Genomic DNA, 17,862 nt, shown 5'->3' with positions numbered 1-17,862 from the left:
ACTATTCCAATCAATAGAAAAGGGAATCCTCCCTAACTCATTTATGAGGCCAACATCATCCTGATACCAAAGCCTGGCAAGAACCTGTAAAAATTTTAGATATATCCTAGTGAACATCGATGCAAAAATCCTCAATAAAATACTGGCAAGCAGTTTCAACAACACATCAAAAGCTTATCCACCATGATCAAGTGGGCTTCATCCCTGGGATGCAAGGCTGAGTTCAACGATACATAAATCCAATAAACATAATCAGCATATAAACAGAACCAAAGACAAGAACCACATGATCCAACTCCTCAATAGATGCAAGAAAAGGCTTTTGACAAAATTCAACAGCCTTCATGCTAAAAGCGGCTCAATAAATTCGGTGATTGATGGAGCATTATCTAAAATCACTTAGAGCTATTTATGACAAACCCACAGCCAATATCATACTGAATGGGCAAAAACTGGAAGCATTCCTTTGAAAACTGTGGCACAAGACAGGATGCCCTCTCTCACCCTCCTATTCAACATAGTGTTGGAAGTTCTGGCTGGGGCAGTGGGCAAGAAAGAAATCAAGGGGGTATTCAGTTAGGAAAAGAAAGAAGTCAAATTGTCCTGTTTGCAGATGACATGATTGTATATTTAGAAAACCCATTGTCTCAGCCCAAAATCTCCTTAAGCTGATAAGCAACTTCAGCAAAGTCAGGATACAAAGTGTGTGCAAAAATCACAAGCATTCTTATACACCAATAACAGACAAACACAAAAAGGGCCAAATCATGAATGAACTTCCATTCACAATTGCTTCAAAGGAATCAAATACCTAGGAATCCAACTTACAAAGGGATGTAAAAGGACCTCTTCAAGGAGAACTACAAACCACTGCTCAGTGAAATAAAAGAGGACACAAACAAATGGAAGAACATACCATGCTCATGGATAGGAAGAAGAATCAATATCATTGAAAATGGCCACTTTGCAGGTAATTTATAGATTCAATGCCATCCCCATCAAGCTACCAATGAGTTTCTTCACAGAATTGGAAAAACTGCTTTAAAGTTCATATGGAACCAAAAAAGAGCCGCATCTCAAGACAATCTAAGTCAAAGAACAAAGCTGGAGGCATCACGCTACCTGACTTTAAAACTATACTACAAGGCTACACAGTAACCAAAACAGCATGGTACAGTACCAAAACAGAGATATAGACCAATGGAACAGAACAGAGTCCTCAGAAATAATACCACACATGCAGCCATCTGATCTTTGACAAACCTAGAAAAACAAGAAATGGGGGAAAAATTCCCTATTTAATAAATGGTGCTAGGGGAAAATTGGCTAGCCATAAGTGAAAGCTGAAACTGGATCCTTTCGCCTCCTTATCTGAAATTAATTCAAGATGGATTAGAGACTTAAATGTTAGACCCTAATACCATAAAAATCCCTGAAGGAAAACCTAGGTAGTACCATTCAGGACATAGGCATGGGCAAAGACTTCATGTCTAAAACACCAAAAGCAACGGCAGCAAAAGCTAAAATTGACAATGGGATCTAATTAAACTAAAGAGCTTCTGCACGAAACTACCATCCAGGTGAGCAGGCAGCCTACAGAATGGAGAAAATTTTGCAATCTACTCATCTGACAAAGGGCTAATATCCAGAACCTACAAAGAACTCAAACAAATTTATAAGAAAAAAACAAACAACCCCATCAAAAAGTGGGCAAGGATATGAACAGACATTTCTCAAAGAAGACATTCATACAGCCAACAGACACATATGAAAAATGCTCATCATCGCACTGGCCATCAGAGGAAATGCAAATCAAAACCACAATGAGATACCATCTCACACCAGTTAGAATGGCGATCATTCAAAGTCAGGAAACAACAGGTGCTGGAGAGGATGTGGAGAAATAGAACACTTTTACTGTTGGTGGGATTGTAAACTAGTTCAGCAAGTATGGAAAACAGTATGGTGATTCCTCAAGGATCTAGAACTAGATGTACCATATGACCCAGCAAATGTCCATTACTGGGGATATACCCAAGGATTATAAATTATGTGATATAAGACACATGCACCGCGATATGTTTATTGCAGCACTATTCACAATAGCAAAGACTTGGAATCAACCCAAATGTCATCAGTGACAGATTGGATTAAGAAAATGTAGCACATATACACCATGGAATACTATGCGGCAGCCATAAAAAGGATGAGTTTAAGTCCTTTGTGGGACATGGATGCAGCTAGAAACCATCATTCTTAGCAAACTATCACAAGAACAGAAAACCAAACACCGCGTATTTCTCACTCATATAGGTGGGAGCGAACAATGAAGATCCCTTGGACTCAGGAAGAGACATCACACACGGGAACTATCATGGGGAGGGGAAAGGGTGAGGGATTGCATTAGGAGTTATACCTGATATAAATGTGAGTTGATGGGTGCAGCAGACCAACATGCTGCGTATACATATGTAACAAACCTGCAGGTTATGCATATACCCTACAACAAGTATAATAATAATAAATAAATTAAAAAAAAAGAAAAGAGTTGTCATGAATGCATAAAACATATGTAGTCTATGTTATCATTTACTACCATAAAATATACATAAATCTATTAATAAAGAGTACAGAGTTGTCAAAACTTATGCACACAAACTCTTACAGAATGTATATGGTACCATTCACAGTTGAGAGAAATGTAAACAAATGTAAAGATCAAGCCTCTGGAAAGGACTGTCAATGCTATCGAAGAGAACCCTGACAGAACATCATGGAAGTCTGGAAGGAGTGCACCACTGAAGACGTCATTGTTGTTATAGAAAAAATCATGGTATCATCAAGCCTGAAACAAGAAACTCTTGGTAGAGAAAACTGTGTCCAGATGTAGCACATGACTTCACAGGATCTATAACAGAGCCCATCAAGGAAATCATGAAAGAGATTGTGGAGATGGCAAAAAAAAAAAGGTGGGAGGTGAAGGGTTAGCTGACAGACACCACACCAGAGGAATTAAAAGACCAACTGATGGAGATGAGCTGCTTCCAAACTAGTGCCAGATGATGAGGAAGAAGATGCTAAAAAAGCAGTGCCAGAAAATGAATTGACATTAGACAATCTGGCAGAAGGGTTCTGATTACTTAAGACTGCTTTGGACTTCTTTTATAAATGGACCCTTCTATTATACCGGCACTGAAACTAAAGCAAATGGAAGGAGGATTGCTACTATACAGAAACATTTTTAGAGAAACGAAAACGCAAAACAGATTATCAGGTTTTTCTGTAAAGTCACACCGAGTGTGCCTGCATCTCCTGAATCCCGTTCTATCTCCTCTACCTCTGCCACCCGAGACAGCAAAACCAAGCTTGCCTGTATTTTCCTCCTCAGCCTACTCAACATGAAGACCTTTATGATTATCCACTTTTTTTTTGAGATGGAGTATTACTCTGTCACCCGGGCTAGAGTGCAATGGCATGATCTCAGCTCACTGCAACTTTTGCCTCCCGTGTTCAAGCGATCCTTCTACCTCAGCTTCCCAAGTACCTGGGATTACAGGCGCCTCCTACCACACCCGGGTAATTTTTGCATTTTTAGTAGAGATGGGGGTTTCGCCATGTTGGCCAGGCTGGTCTCGAACTCCCGACCTCAAGCGATCTGCCTGCCTTGGCCTCCCAAAGTGCTGGGATTACAGGTGTGAGCCACGGGAACCAGCTGATCCACTTCTACTTAATGAAAAGTAAGCACATTTTCTCTTCTTCACAATTTTTAAAAATATTTCCTAGCGTACTTCATTGTTAAGAACACAGTATAGGCCAGCCATGGTGGCTCATGCCTGTAATCCCAGCACTTTGGGAGGCCGAGGTGGGTGGATTACCTGAGATCAGGAGTTAGAGACCAGCCTGGCCAACGTGGTGAAATCCCGTCTCTACTAAAAACACAAACAAATTAGCCAGGCGTGGTGGCACATGCCTGTAATCCCAGCTACTTGGGAGGCTGAGGTAAGAGAATCGCTTGAACCTGGGAGGTAGAGATTGCAGTGAGCTGAGACCGCGCCACTGCACTCCAGCCTGAGCAACAAGAACGAAGCTCCATGTCAAACAAAAAACAAAACAAAACAAAAAAACCACACAGTATAATAAAACATGTAACCTACAAAATATGTTTGACTATTTATGATATTGGTAAGGCTTCTGGTCAACAAGAGGCTATAAAAACAGGTAAGTTTTGGGAAAATCAAAAGTAGTATGTGGATTTTCCATTGTGGGGGTAGGGTGGGTTAGTGTCCTAACCTCTGCATTGTTCAAGAGTCAACTGTAATGGTATTACAGTTATGTAAAAAGAGTCCGTCTTTAGAGATACATAAAGTATATTGTTATCAAAGAAACAATGTATCTAGTTTAGGTTTGTTTTGTTTCATTACATTGTAAAAATTATTCATATAAGGCCTCTACCATTATACCACAAATCTCTAGAGGGAATGGACTTTTTAAAAGGTAAAGTATTTCCAGTACCTGATTTGCAGAAAACTATTAATAAATGCTACTAAATGCGACCACTATCCAAAGGGTTCTTAACACACATACGTTATTTCTTTTCCTTTATCCTTGCCCCCTCTTTCTCTCCCATGTTTTAAAGCCTACATAATAGGTACTACTTGGCCCTATGGTTGTTCCCTTGCTTAGAAATACTAATTCTGAGCTACATAATTAGCTAACCACATGATCCAGTATTATACAACAATGAAACACTTCAAAAAACCAACACAAGTTAGGCGCAGTGGTGCACACCTCAAGTTGCCTCTAGTTCCAGCTAACGGGGAGGTTGAGGCAGGAGAACCACTTGGGTCCAGGAGTTCAAGGCTACAGTGAGCTATGATCATGCCACTGCTCTCCAGGCTGAGTTACAGAGTGAGACCTTCATCTCAAGGGAAAAAACAAAACAAAACCACAGCCATGTTGTTTCAAGAGAGTCAGGTAGGTATCAAAACAATGCTGATGAACAGGAAAATTGTGCCAATCTGAAAATATGTGGAAAATCTGCTTGGCATTTTATCTTCCCCTAAAGTACTGATATTTTCAAGCCTGTCAAATTCCCCAAATGAAATGAAAACCCTCACTTACCGTATTGACATGTATGAGGCTATGGAACTTGATTTAATCTGAGAATCCTGAAACTGCTTCTCACTAAAATTCAACATGAAAAAAAAAAAAGAAAACCCATACCAACACTGCTAATAAAACTTTTTTTTTCTTTTTTTGAGACAGGATCTTGCTCTGTTGCTTGGATTAGAATGCAGTGGCACAACCATGGCTCACTGAAGTCTTAACTTCCCAGACTCAAGCGATCCTCTCACCTCAGCCGCATGCACTACCATGCCTGGCTGATTAAAAAATTTTTTTTTTTTTTTTGTAGAGACAGGGTCTCAGTTGTTGCCCAATCTGATCTCAAACTCCTGCACTCAATCCTCTTGCCTCAGCATCCCAAAGTGCTAGGATTGCAGGCGTGAGCCACCGAGCCTGAGCAAGACAAATTCTCCAATCAAATGTCAGAATCTGGAATGAGAAATGCAATCGGTGACCTGAAAACAGTTTGGGGAGTGGGGAAAAGCCTACAAACTTGACTGCTTAACAGAGGTATGCGAACTCTGGCCTGCATGAAAAATCCAGATTCCACCTGTCTGTAAATAAAACTGTTTTGTTTCTTTGTTGTTTTTGTTGAGATAGGGTCTCTGTCATCCAGGCTGAAGAGTGGTGGTGTGATCATGGCTCACTGCAGCCTGGAACTCCTGAGCTCAAGCAATCCTCCCACCTCAGCTCCCAAGTAGCTGAGACTATAAGCACATACCAACATGCTTATGTGCTGATAGTCTCAGCTACTTTAAGCTATTTTAAATGGCTAATTTAAAACCCTTTTTTTTTTTTTTTTTTGGTAGAGATGGGGGGATCTCACTATGTTGCTCAGGCTGGTCTTGAACTCCCAGCCTCAAGTGATCCTTGGCCTTGGCCTCCCAAAGCACTAAGATTACAGGTTTGAGCCATCATTCCCAGCTAGTAAATAAAATTTACTCAGAACAGTTACACCTATTTATTTAAGTCTATGACTGCTTCAGCATTATAAGGGCAGAGGTAGAGTTGAGCAGTCACAACAGAGATTATATAGTACGCAAAGCTAAAAATATATCCCATCTGATTCTTCACAGAAAAAGTTTGCTGACCCTAGTCTAGAGGACAAGAAGATTCAAATATCCACCGCTGTCGGCACTGTGGTACAATATAATGAATCAACAATTTTCTATAACACAGGTACATCTTTTGCAGGGCAGTCAAGGCACCATCGAGGATCTTTTGAAAATATATCAAACTTCTAGTAATTTTTCAGACTATGACTCCCAGTAAATGCTAGGCCAGAGCTTGGGAGTAGGGAAAGATGAGGAGGCCAGATAGGCTTGCAATGGTGTGATCCTTTCAGGGAGGCGTGGCTTCCAATCAGTTAATCAATCAATCAATCAATGGAGTGATAGGAAATATTTCCTTGTACTCCCACAGTTATAGAAGATTCTAGTTTAGTCCAACAGATGTGAAATAGAAAAATAATCTATTTTAGTGACGAGAATCTAAACCTTAGACTCTGGCTCAAAAGCTATGCACATAACCCACCCTCCCTATAGATCTCAGAAAGGGATTCTACCGGCATCCAAATAAAGACCCGGTGAGGTCAAGGATAACCCATATATATTTTCTTTGTTGATAAACAGCACATCTGGCTAGATAACTACATCAGGTTAATGGAGGAAAAAAAAGGTGATAAGAACATATATCCATAATACATTTTAGGCAAATCAAATAATGCATCATAAAAATTAATGTTGGAAATATAGAAATATATACAAAGTGGGATATGACTTAAGGGACATCATTTAAGAAAGAAAAGAAAATTGGTGGGGGAACAAGTTATCTCATGACATTTAACAGTACAGTAACAACACATTTTTAAAACCCCAACAATAGTATCTACCAAATTAACATTTACTTGCATTTCACTGATTTTGTGGCTCTCTTGGTTTGGTTGTAGAGTTGTGCAAGAGCATAAGAGTTTACAGCTGGTTTTTGTTTAGATACATATTTAAATAATATTATAATGAATATAATTTAAGCCAATATTGGAATTTGTAGGGATTTTTTTTCTCCTTTAAATAGACCCAAACATTGTGAAGATCTGTGAAACATCATTTATAGTTACAAAATGTAATTTCCCAGTCATTTTATTATTTATTTATTTATTTAGAGACGGAGTCTCACTCTGGAGTACAGTGGCGAAATCTCGGCTCGCTGCAACCTCCACCTCCTGGGTTCAAGTGATTCTCTTGCCTCAGCCTCTTGAGTAGCTGAGATTACAAGTGCAAGCCACCATGCCTAGTTAGTTTTTGTATTTTTAGTAGAGACAGGGTTTCACCATGTTGGCCAGGCTGGTCTCAAACTCCTGACCTCTGGTGATCCGCCTCCTCGGACTCCCAAAGTGCGGGGATTACAGGTGTGAGCCACCATGTGGGGCCAAATTTCCCAGTCTTTTTAAAAAGGGAGAGACAAAACTTTCACTTCTAACAATACGACAGACTAGATTACATATATATTCATTTCTATATATGATATTTTTATTAGAAATACATTTTGAAGATACGTTAACAAGTAAAACAATAAGAAACAGATGCAAACCATGTTTTAGATTGTATCCTAGCTAGGAAAACCATTTGAAAAGAATATTTCTGGGACAACTTGGGAATTTCAATATGGAATGGGTGAATGCAGGAACTCTTAAATTCCAGGGTTCTACAATTACGATAAAATCACCAGACTGAAAGGAATGAAAAGTGCTTTAGAATCTAATCCACACCTAGTGTTCAGATCCCTTCTATAGTAGTGGGTTATTTCCCTGTCTAGCAATAGGGAATTTCTCAGCTCCTGAGACACTCCATTCCAAATCAGCTCACCTATAATCATTAGAGCTTCTTGATGAACAAAAATGTTTAAAAAAATTTAAATAAGATACTGCCTATAAAAAACAACCGAGCCATTTAACAAATGCTGTTCGCTACTGTTCTCCTTGGGGTAGGAGGGATCTTGAAAGCAAGACTACCAAAAGCTAAAATGTGCTGTGTGACTACATTAATGAAAAGAAAATAAGCTTACTATAAATAAGAATGTTCTTGATAAGTATTTTGGATAAGATTCCCTTTCTAAATGTAAATAGATATCCAATATTTACTGGAATGTCTTTCACAAATCTTTCAGAATTGAAAACTTCTACTCAATTATTCCCTGGGCTGGGCGTGGTGGCTCATGCCTGTAATCCCAACACTTTGGGAGGCCGAGGCCAGCAGATCACAAGGTCAGGAGTTCGAGACCAGCCGGACTACTAAAAATAGAAAAATTAGTGGAGTGTGGTGGCATGCACCTGTAATCCCAGCTACTCAGGAGGCTGAGGCAGGAGAATCACTTGAACCCAGGAGGCCGAGGTTGCAGTGAACTGAGATCATGCCACTACACTCCAACCTAGGTGACAGAGCAAGACACTGTCTCAAAGAAAAAATTATTCTCTAATGAATATGAACATACAGTGTGCATTCTTAGTCAACTATTATCCTGTAATACATATACTTACCTCCTGTGCATCTGTTGCTGCCTTTGCATCATCCTCATCATAGCGGTTACAGTTGTACCTTCAAGTAAACAAAGAGGATTCCATAAAGAAAAAAATCAATGAAAAGAAAAAAAAATCATAGAATTTTAACCTGAATTTACAGGTTAACACCAACATTGTGTTTTATAACAGAGAAACTGAGATGTTAAAACACCCAGGGTTCTAATGCTATAATGACAGAATTATCAGGCTGAAAGGATAATTGTAACCTATATCTAGTGTTTGAATCCTCTCTGTAATAAATTAGTTATCTATCCAGTGATAGGAAATTCCCCACCTCCTGAGGCAGTCCATTTCAGATCAGCTCACATATCATTATTAGAAAACACTGTCCTCCTAGAACTTTTATTGACTATTGTCTGAATTCCTAACTCAAGTTTTTGAGAAAGAGATAATCTTATCTCTTAGGCCATCTGTTATTTAGGCCAAATATTTCTTTCTTTTTTTTTTTTTGAGGCAGAGTCTCGCTCTGTCGCCCAGGCTGGAGTGCAGAGGCGCGATCTCAGCTCACTGCAAGCTCTGCCTCACAGGTTCACGCCATTCTCCTGCCTCAGCCTCCCGAGTAGCTGGGACTACAGGTGCCCGCCACCACGCCCGGCTAGTTTTTTTGTATTTTTTAGTAGAGATGAGGTTTCACCGTGTTAGCCAGGATGGTCTCGATCTCCTGACCTCATGATCCACCCACCTCGGCCTCCCAAAGTGCTGGGATTACAGGCTTGAGCCACCCCGCCCGACTTAGGCCAAATATTTCTAATTTTCCAGGATTATTCACCTTATCTGCTCTTTCATAAACCACAGAAAACCAACAGTTGACAACCTACCATGTAATAGACACTGTGCTATGTGCTTTGCTATTACAGTTTTTCAGAGTCTTTTAAAAGTGCATAATATACAAAATGGTGGGAAGGGGAAACGGGAGCCTACATTATGGGAGCAGCTATTTCTTGAATGCTTACTACATACCATGCTCTTGGCTAAGGACTTTAAATGTACTAACACATTTAATCCCTTAAACATTTTATGAAATATGCATTATTTTCTTCATTGAGAAGAAGAAGAATAAACTTTAGAGAGGATGGGTAGCATACTTAAGGTCGCATAACTACAGAGTTTCAGAGCTTAAACTTTTGCCTGTCTCCCAATGGAGGCTTATGCCCTTAACCAGTGAGAAAACTGCTCATATGCTGTGTAAGATTCTTTTTTTTTTTAAGACAGAGTTTCGCTCTTGTTGCCCAGGCTGGAGTGCGATGGGGTGATCTTGGCTCATCGCAACCTCCACCTCCTGGGTTCAAGCGATTCTCCTGCCTCAGCCTCCCGAGTAGCTGGGATTACAGGCATGCATTACCACGTCTGGCTATTTTTGTACTTTTTATAGAGACAGGGTTTCTCCATGTTGCTCAGGCTAGTCTCAAACTCCCCACCTCAGGTGATCCACCCGCCTCAGCCTCACAAAGTGCTGGGATTACAGGTGTGAGCCACCACACCTGGCCCAAGATTCTTATATTAGTTCAAGTAAGTCATCAATAAAATGAGGAAAGCTATATATATATATATATTTATAGAGAGAGAGAGAGCGTGCAATATATATTTTTTTAAAGAAAAAATACGACAAAGCCTTTTAGCAAGGCTTTAAAGCATTCCACAATGTCTAATGATGTGCAGGGTAAAACCACCTGCAGGTTGGGTTTTGCCAACAGCATGTGAGTTTTCAATTTTGGTCTAGAGAGGCACACTTGATAATACAGTTATTCTCTGAAAAAGTCATGTATCTTCACAACATTCTGCCTTTGCTCATGTCGCAACTTTGGCCCTAAATATTTTTTCTACTACTATATTGAAGGAACACACCTCAAAATAATAAGAGCCATCTATGACAAATCCTCAGCCAATATCATACTGAATGGACAAAAAACTGGAAGCATTCCCTTTGAGAACTGGAACAAGACAAGGATGCCCACTCTTATCACTCATATTTAACATAGTATTGGAAGTGCTAGCCAGAGCAATCAGGCAAGAGAAAGAAAAGGCATCCAAATAGGAAAAGAGGAAGTCAAATTACATCTCTTCACTGACAATGTAATTTATACCTGGGAAACCCTAAAGATTCTGCTAAAAGACTCCTAGACCTAATAAACGACTTCAGCAAAGTCTCGGGATAAAAAAATGCACAAAAATCAGTAGCATTTCTATACACCAGTAATCTTCAAGCTGAGAATCAAATCAAGAACACAATCCCATTTACAATAGCCACACACACTCAAAGTACCTGGGCATACATCTAACGAAGGAGGTGAAAGATCTCTACAAGGAGAAGGAAATCATAGACTACACAAATGGAAAAGCATTCTATGATCATGGATAGGAAGATTCAATATCATTAAAATGTCATACTACACAAAGCAATCTACAAATTACCAATATCTTTTTTTTTTTTTTTTTTGCAGAATTAGAGAAAAACTATTCTAAAATTTATATGGAACCCATAAAGAGCCTGAATAGCCAAGGCAATCGTAAACCAAAAGAATAAAGCCAGAGGCATTACATCTTCTGACTGCAACCTATACTAAACTAAACTAAAGAACTAAAAGTAGAATTACCATTCAAACAAGCAATCCCATCACTGAGTATATAACCAAAGGAAAATAAATCCTTCTGTCTGCACTTGTACATTCATTGTAGCACTTTTCATAATAGCAAAGGCATGGAATCAACACAGGTGCCCATCAATGGTGAATCATATAAAGAAAATGCAGTGTATATATACCATGGAATACTATGCAGCCATAAAAAACGAAACTATGTTATTTTTGAGAACAAGTATACAACTGGAGGTCATTATTCTAAGCAATTTAACACAGAAACAGAAAACCAAATACTGCATGTTCACACTTGTAAGTGGGAGCTAAACATTAGGTATACATAGACACAAAGATGGAAACAATAAACACTGGAGATACCAAAAGGAGAGAGGGAGGGGAACATGCAAAGGTTGAACAACTACCTGTTGGGTACTGTGTTCACTAATCAGATGATGGAATCATTAGAAGCCTAAACCTCAGCATCACGTAATATACCCAAGTAACAAATCTTCACATATAATCCCTGAATCTGAAATTCAAATAAATGAAATAAATGGTATTGGGAAAACTGAGTATCCACATATGAAGGAACGAAATTGAAGTCTTATTCCATAAATAAAAATCAATTCAAAGTGAATTGAAGTCTTAAACACAAGACCTGAAACCATAAAATTCCTAGAAGAAAACATGGGAAATTTCCTTGACTTTGACCTTGCCAGTGGTTTTTTGGATATGACTCCCAAAACACAGGTAACAAAAGTAAAAATAGACAAATGGGTTCAACCAAACTACAAAGTTTCTGTACATCAAGGAAACAATCAACAAAAAATTGGAACCTATGAATTGGTAGAAAATATGAGCACACCACGTATCACATAAGGGGTTAATATTTAAAATAATAAGAAACTTAATAGCAAAAAAAATGTGCATTAAAAATGACCAAAGCACCTGAATAAACATTTTTTCAAAGAAGACATACAAATGTTCAATAGATATATGAAAAGATACTCAACATCACCAATCACCAGATAAATGCAAATCAAAACCACAATGAGATATCATCTCATACCTGTTAGGATGTCTATTATAGGAAAGATAAAAGATAGCAAGTGTTGGTGAGGATGTGGAAAAAAAGGAATCCTTGTACCCTGTTGGTTTGAATGTATATTGGTATAGCCATATGGAAAACAACATGAAGTTTTCTCAAAAAATTAAACATCGAACTTTCATGTGATCCAGCAACTTCTCTAGTGTATACTCAAAGGAAATGAAATCAGTATCTTGAAGAAATATTTCCACTCTTATTTATTGCAGCATTATTCACAATAACCTAGATAAGAAACAACCTAAATGTGCATCAATCAATGAATGGATAAATTGTGATGTGTAAATATATGTATGAATATATATATACACAGTACGCATATATTCCATTATATATTATGTAATAATATACATAATTATGTATAAATCTAAAAGAGTTGAATACATAGAAGCAGAGGATAGAATGATGGTTACCGGGGCAGAGAAGTGGGGGGAAATGGGGAAATATCAGGCAAGAGTTATAAAGTTGAATTTGTATAGGATGAATAACTCTAGAGATCTAATGTACAGCATCATGACTATAGTTGATAATACTGTACTGTATACTGGAAATTTCCTGAGAATAGATTTCAGGTGCTCCCCACACACAGACACACACACACATGCACACACACACATGCACACACACACAAAGGTTACTGTGAGGAGATGGATATGTTTTTCACTTTAGTAATCATTTTACTGTGCGTGTATACACATGTTAAAAATCATGTACATTTTAAATATATACAATATTTTAAAATAAAATTGACTATATAAAAGGAAACTTTTATAATCGAGAATTTAAAAAGCAATAGTATGAAAAACAAAATTGGTATACTAGACAAAAATATGAGATATCATCAGGGGAAGACACTATTCAGAAGAAAGTTAGTGAAACAAACAGCGCTTCAAGAATTTAAACTTGGTAAGTTATCACTTCAGGCCAAGCTGGGAATGCATCAGAGACTAGTAAGTATTGATATGTAGAAAGAGGAGGGATATTCTAAAAACTAGAATGAAATGAGTAAAAAAAGCATAGAACCAGAAAAATGAAACAGTTATTCAGTAGACATGGTGAGGATCAGAAGTTTTCAGGGATGAGAGACTGGGGTGTAATTCTATAAAGGTAAATTGAGATCAGTTTGGGAAGACCCTTGACTGCCAGACTGAGGGGCTTGACATAAGTATAGATTTTTTAAAATCTTCTTTTAAGGGCACCAGACAGCTGTAGAAGCAAAACACTAAAATTTCAGAGAGCTAGGAGCCCTTCCTCAGTGAGTTGATATGGCCAGCCATTTACTTCTCTGGGAATACTTGTCAAGTCTAGGCCTATGCTGAGGATTGAGCTTGGCATAAGCAGAGAAACTCTAGTAGGGGAAAGAGAAAGCAGTGGAACACTTGGATGTGGGCTGGTAGGACTAACTGAAATCTAGAAGAGCCCCAGATACATATCTGCTTTTCAATGTAACACATTCACTGAGTGTTTGAAGGGGAGAGGGTATGGTGTGCTGGAAGACTGGGCCAGAAAAATCCCACAGGAATATCCCACAGTCTTATTTGGGAGTAAATGCTTAGGAGAGAGTTCCACCAGAATGAGGGCCTTACTACAAACACATCTCGAGTCTTGTTCTTGAGACATTTGAAACTAGAATAAGACTATGTCTAACTAAAGGTACCACTGAGCACTGATCTAGCTCAGATTTTGGCAAGAATGAAGTGTTCTCCCCCGTATTCAAACATAGGAAAGAGCAAATTGTCTCCTGTTGAAAATAACACTGATTTTAGTTTTTATGATTCTCTTATACACAACATTCAGCACATAGTAAAATGTTATGAGGCCTATGAAGAATCAGGAGATATTTGAAGAGATAATGGTCAAGACTTTTCCAAAATTGAAAGAATCAGCCCACAGATTCAAGAAGCTCAGCAAACTCCAAAATAAACATATAGGAAACCACCCTAAACAACTATTGTCAAACTTCCGAAAACCAAGTAAAGATAAAGTCTTAAAAGTAGCAAGTGAAAAACTGTACATTATCTACAAAAAGAAAAAGTTATATCTGACTTTTAAACAGAATGATACATGACATAAGCAGAAACTATGGAAGTTAAATGATAATGAAATGACACTTTAAAAGTGCTAAAGGTGCGAGAAGGATCTAGAATTTTAAAGCCAGCAAATCTGAGAATTATATATCTAGTAAAAATAGCCTTGAAAAATTAAAGCAAAGTAAAAACGTTTTCAGATAAAAAAAGAAAAAGCTGAGATACCTACTAAAAAAGCATTAAAGGAAATTCTTCAGTTAAAAGAAAACTTCTTCCAGATAGAAGCATGAAATGCAGGAAGGGATGAAGTACACAGAAAGAGCAAATATGTGTGTAAGTATAAAAGAATATTGACAACATAAAGTCAAAATTACTATATTATGCTTTTACACAAGTATAAAAGTAAAATATGTTAGAACAGTAGTACAAAAGGCAAGAGGATTTAAATAGAATTAAATTGCTTACAGGTTCTTCCATGCTAGTATTGGTAAAAATATCCGTTTAAGTTCTTCCATGCTAGTATTGGTAAAAATATCCATTTAAATTTGAGCCAGAAAAATCTCATAATAGGTTCAAAAATTCATTTTTATTTTTAAAATATAGAAAGTCAAAATTCTAATAGTAAAGTGGAATAATACAAATGCCATTTATTAATGCAAAATAAGGCAGGAAATAAGGGGTATGGGAACAAAGAAGGGAAAAATCAAAAGCAAATAGCAATACAGTCAACTTAAGCCCAGCTAGATCATTACACTAAGTGTAAATGAACAAAATATTGTGATTAAAACTCAAAGATTGATTTTTCACACATTGAAAATATATTATTTTTTAAAATATGCCAATAATTTACAACTTACTTAAAATGGATAACTTTTTTTGAAAAATATAATTTACCAAAAGTAACCCAAGAAGAAATAAAAAGTCAAAATAGCCCTATATCTGTAAAGGAATTTGAATTTGTAGAATTCAAGGTGTAATTTTAAACCTCACCATAAAGAAATCCAGAATTTTCAGATTCTGTGTAGGATGCAGAATGCCAGAAATACTATGTTCCCTACACAACAATAAGAAAAAGCCAGATAATCTACAAAATCATAAATGTGTATGAATCCTTTAGAATGCTGAGATCACAGGTTAACCAATTAGCCTGACATTTAGGGAAAAACAACTTCCACCCAGTTGAGAGAGGAGGCAAGCACTGTTTCACCCAAAGCAGGGCATGGAATGAGACTAGTTGTTACACAAGTGTATAAAATAATTCATTATATCTTTAACTAATTGCTAAAGATGAGTATGAGCTACTGTGAGAGTATAGAAGCTCTGAGAACTTCAGACACTAAAGAGGGATTCCAAAACGACTCACAGACACTTCCCTACGGATGTTCACTGTGTGACCATCAGAAAGATTGGGAGAAAGGTGGAGACCACAGAAAGTTTCCTTCATAGTGCAGGCATGGAGAGAAGAATGGTTGTTGTTGCAAAAGAAAAAAAAAAGCAGGAAGCTGCATTTGAATACCTCTAACCTACAGAACAAAAGCATTAATCCACTGCAGGAGAGGCATCACTCTGACAACCCTAGTGAATAGGTGAAGATGTATTGCAACTTGATGAAACATAAAGGAAAAACAACAACAAGAAGCAAAATAACACTAAACCTTGAACATGAAGAAAGAACAGGAAACTGTCTTGGGACTAACAATTAGAGACCTACCACATCAAGTGAAGGGGCAGGTGCACTGAGAGAGCCCTGCTTCTGAGACCTAGGGGCACAGGGCCTGCCTAAGACTGAAACTGGACCAGGACAACAGAGAAACCACCACAAACTCACCTTCCACTTCCCAAACACAATATCCTAAGCTTCAAATACACAAAGCAAAAACTTATAGTACTAACATAAGAAATAAAAAATACGCATTTGTAGTTAGAGACTTCAACATTCTTTTTAAGTAATCTATAGAACATAGACGGGAAATGAATAAGGATATGAAAACCTGAACAAAACTATCAACGATGTTGTCCAAACTGACATTTGTCAAGCACTTCTGCCAACAGTAACAGAATACACATTCTTTTCAAGTGCACACGAAACCTTCATCCAGATAAACTATATTCAGAGTCATAAAACAAACCTTAACAAATATAAAAGAATTGAAATCATGCAATGTGTGTTTTTGATTATAACAGAATTAAATTAAACATCAATAATAGAAAAAAAGGTGGAAAATACACAAATATTTGGAAGTTAAACAGCAAATTCCTAAATAATTAGTGGTTTTAAGCAAAAGTAACAAAAGAAATTAGAACATATTTTGAATTTAATGAAAATGAAAATATATCAAAATCTGAAAGATGCATCTAAAGTAATGCTTTGAGGAAAATTTATAGCATTTAAGGTTCATATTAGAAAAGAAAGTCTTAAATCATCAGTCTAAACCTTCATTGTATAAAACTAGAAAAATAAGGGCAAATTAAATCCAAAGCAAAGTAAAAGGAAATAAATGAGGATAACAGCAGGAATCAATAAATTTGAAAACAGAAAAACAATAGAGAAAAAAGTGAAACCAAAAATTGGTTCTATTAAAAGATAAAGTTAAAGCAAAAGAGAGACGACACTAATTACAAATACCAAGAATGAAAGAGAATAGCACTACAGACCTTATAGATGTTTATTTTACATTGTGACTTCTTCTTTTTTCTTTTTCTTATTTTTGACAATTTTATCAGTTTGCCATTCATTCCATGTTTGCTTCAAGGAGGAAGAAATTAATATTTAGAAGGTAATATCAACAGTATTTGAAAACTACTTGAAAAGGAGAGACGGAAATGGGGAGAAAGTCGATTAAACAGAATGTTAGCCTGAGATGCCAAATTTATAATAGAAACTTTGTTGATATGTTATTTCTGGGGAATGTGAGTCTGAGTGAGATAATCAATTGGGGCATGCTAGGTTTTCATTTATCTGAGGGACATCCAAATAAAGATGTCTAGTAGGCAGATAAATATGTGGTTTGGTGTTTGAAAGGAGGTCTGAAGTAGAGATTCAAGTTTGGGAGTCGCCAGCATACAGGTAGTATTAAAACCATGGGAGTCGAGTGGTGATATGTAGATTGAAAAAGCTGAGGCCCAGGATGATGTCCCCTGACTTTCTGAAAGTAGTTTCCAATTCGTTGGTACCACAAGACACCACAGGGAGCATTCCCAAGTACCAGGAAAAAGAACTAGCATAAGCAACTCAAGACTTTTGTCCTCAAAGAAGAACCTAGAACAGCTCACTATATTAAAATGGGGTTGGCGCTATGTATACAAATAGTGCGCAAGTGCATGCAGGCACTTCTTGGACTTAAACCTATTCAGAAGAGAATAAACTTTCTAAATAGATTTTAGTGGCTAGACATAAAAAGTAAGCTGAGGAAACATCTAACGGCAATAATGGAGCTGCCAGATAATGTGGAC

General features: G+C 37.4%; 1 protein-coding gene across 5 annotated transcripts in view; it reads right to left on the bottom strand.

Moving 5' to 3' along the window:
- The window catches only part of LOC108586781 (elongation factor-like GTPase 1), a 51,668-nt gene that overhangs the window by 31,416 nt on the left and 2,390 nt on the right, over window positions 1-17,862 (bottom strand). For 3 of the 5 annotated variants that reach the window (XR_002523617.2, XR_001904510.2, XR_004185079.1), the window contains exon 4: window positions 8,660-8,717. The exons of 1 other annotated variant lie outside the window; for it this stretch is intronic. The gene's annotated coding sequence lies outside the window, so the exon portion shown is untranslated. Of the gene's footprint in view, window positions 1-8,659; window positions 8,718-17,064; window positions 17,156-17,862 lie in introns of all 5 variants that reach the window. One more of the 5 variants, XR_001904513.3, reaches the window with a different exon arrangement.

The sequence above is a fragment of the Papio anubis genome, chromosome 7 (genome assembly GCF_008728515.1).
Source record: "Papio anubis isolate 15944 chromosome 7, Panubis1.0, whole genome shotgun sequence".
Lineage (NCBI taxonomy): Eukaryota > Metazoa > Chordata > Mammalia > Primates > Cercopithecidae > Papio > Papio anubis.
The sequence above is the reverse complement of the archived record's forward strand: the minus strand, read 5'-3'. Positions and strand labels throughout refer to the sequence as shown.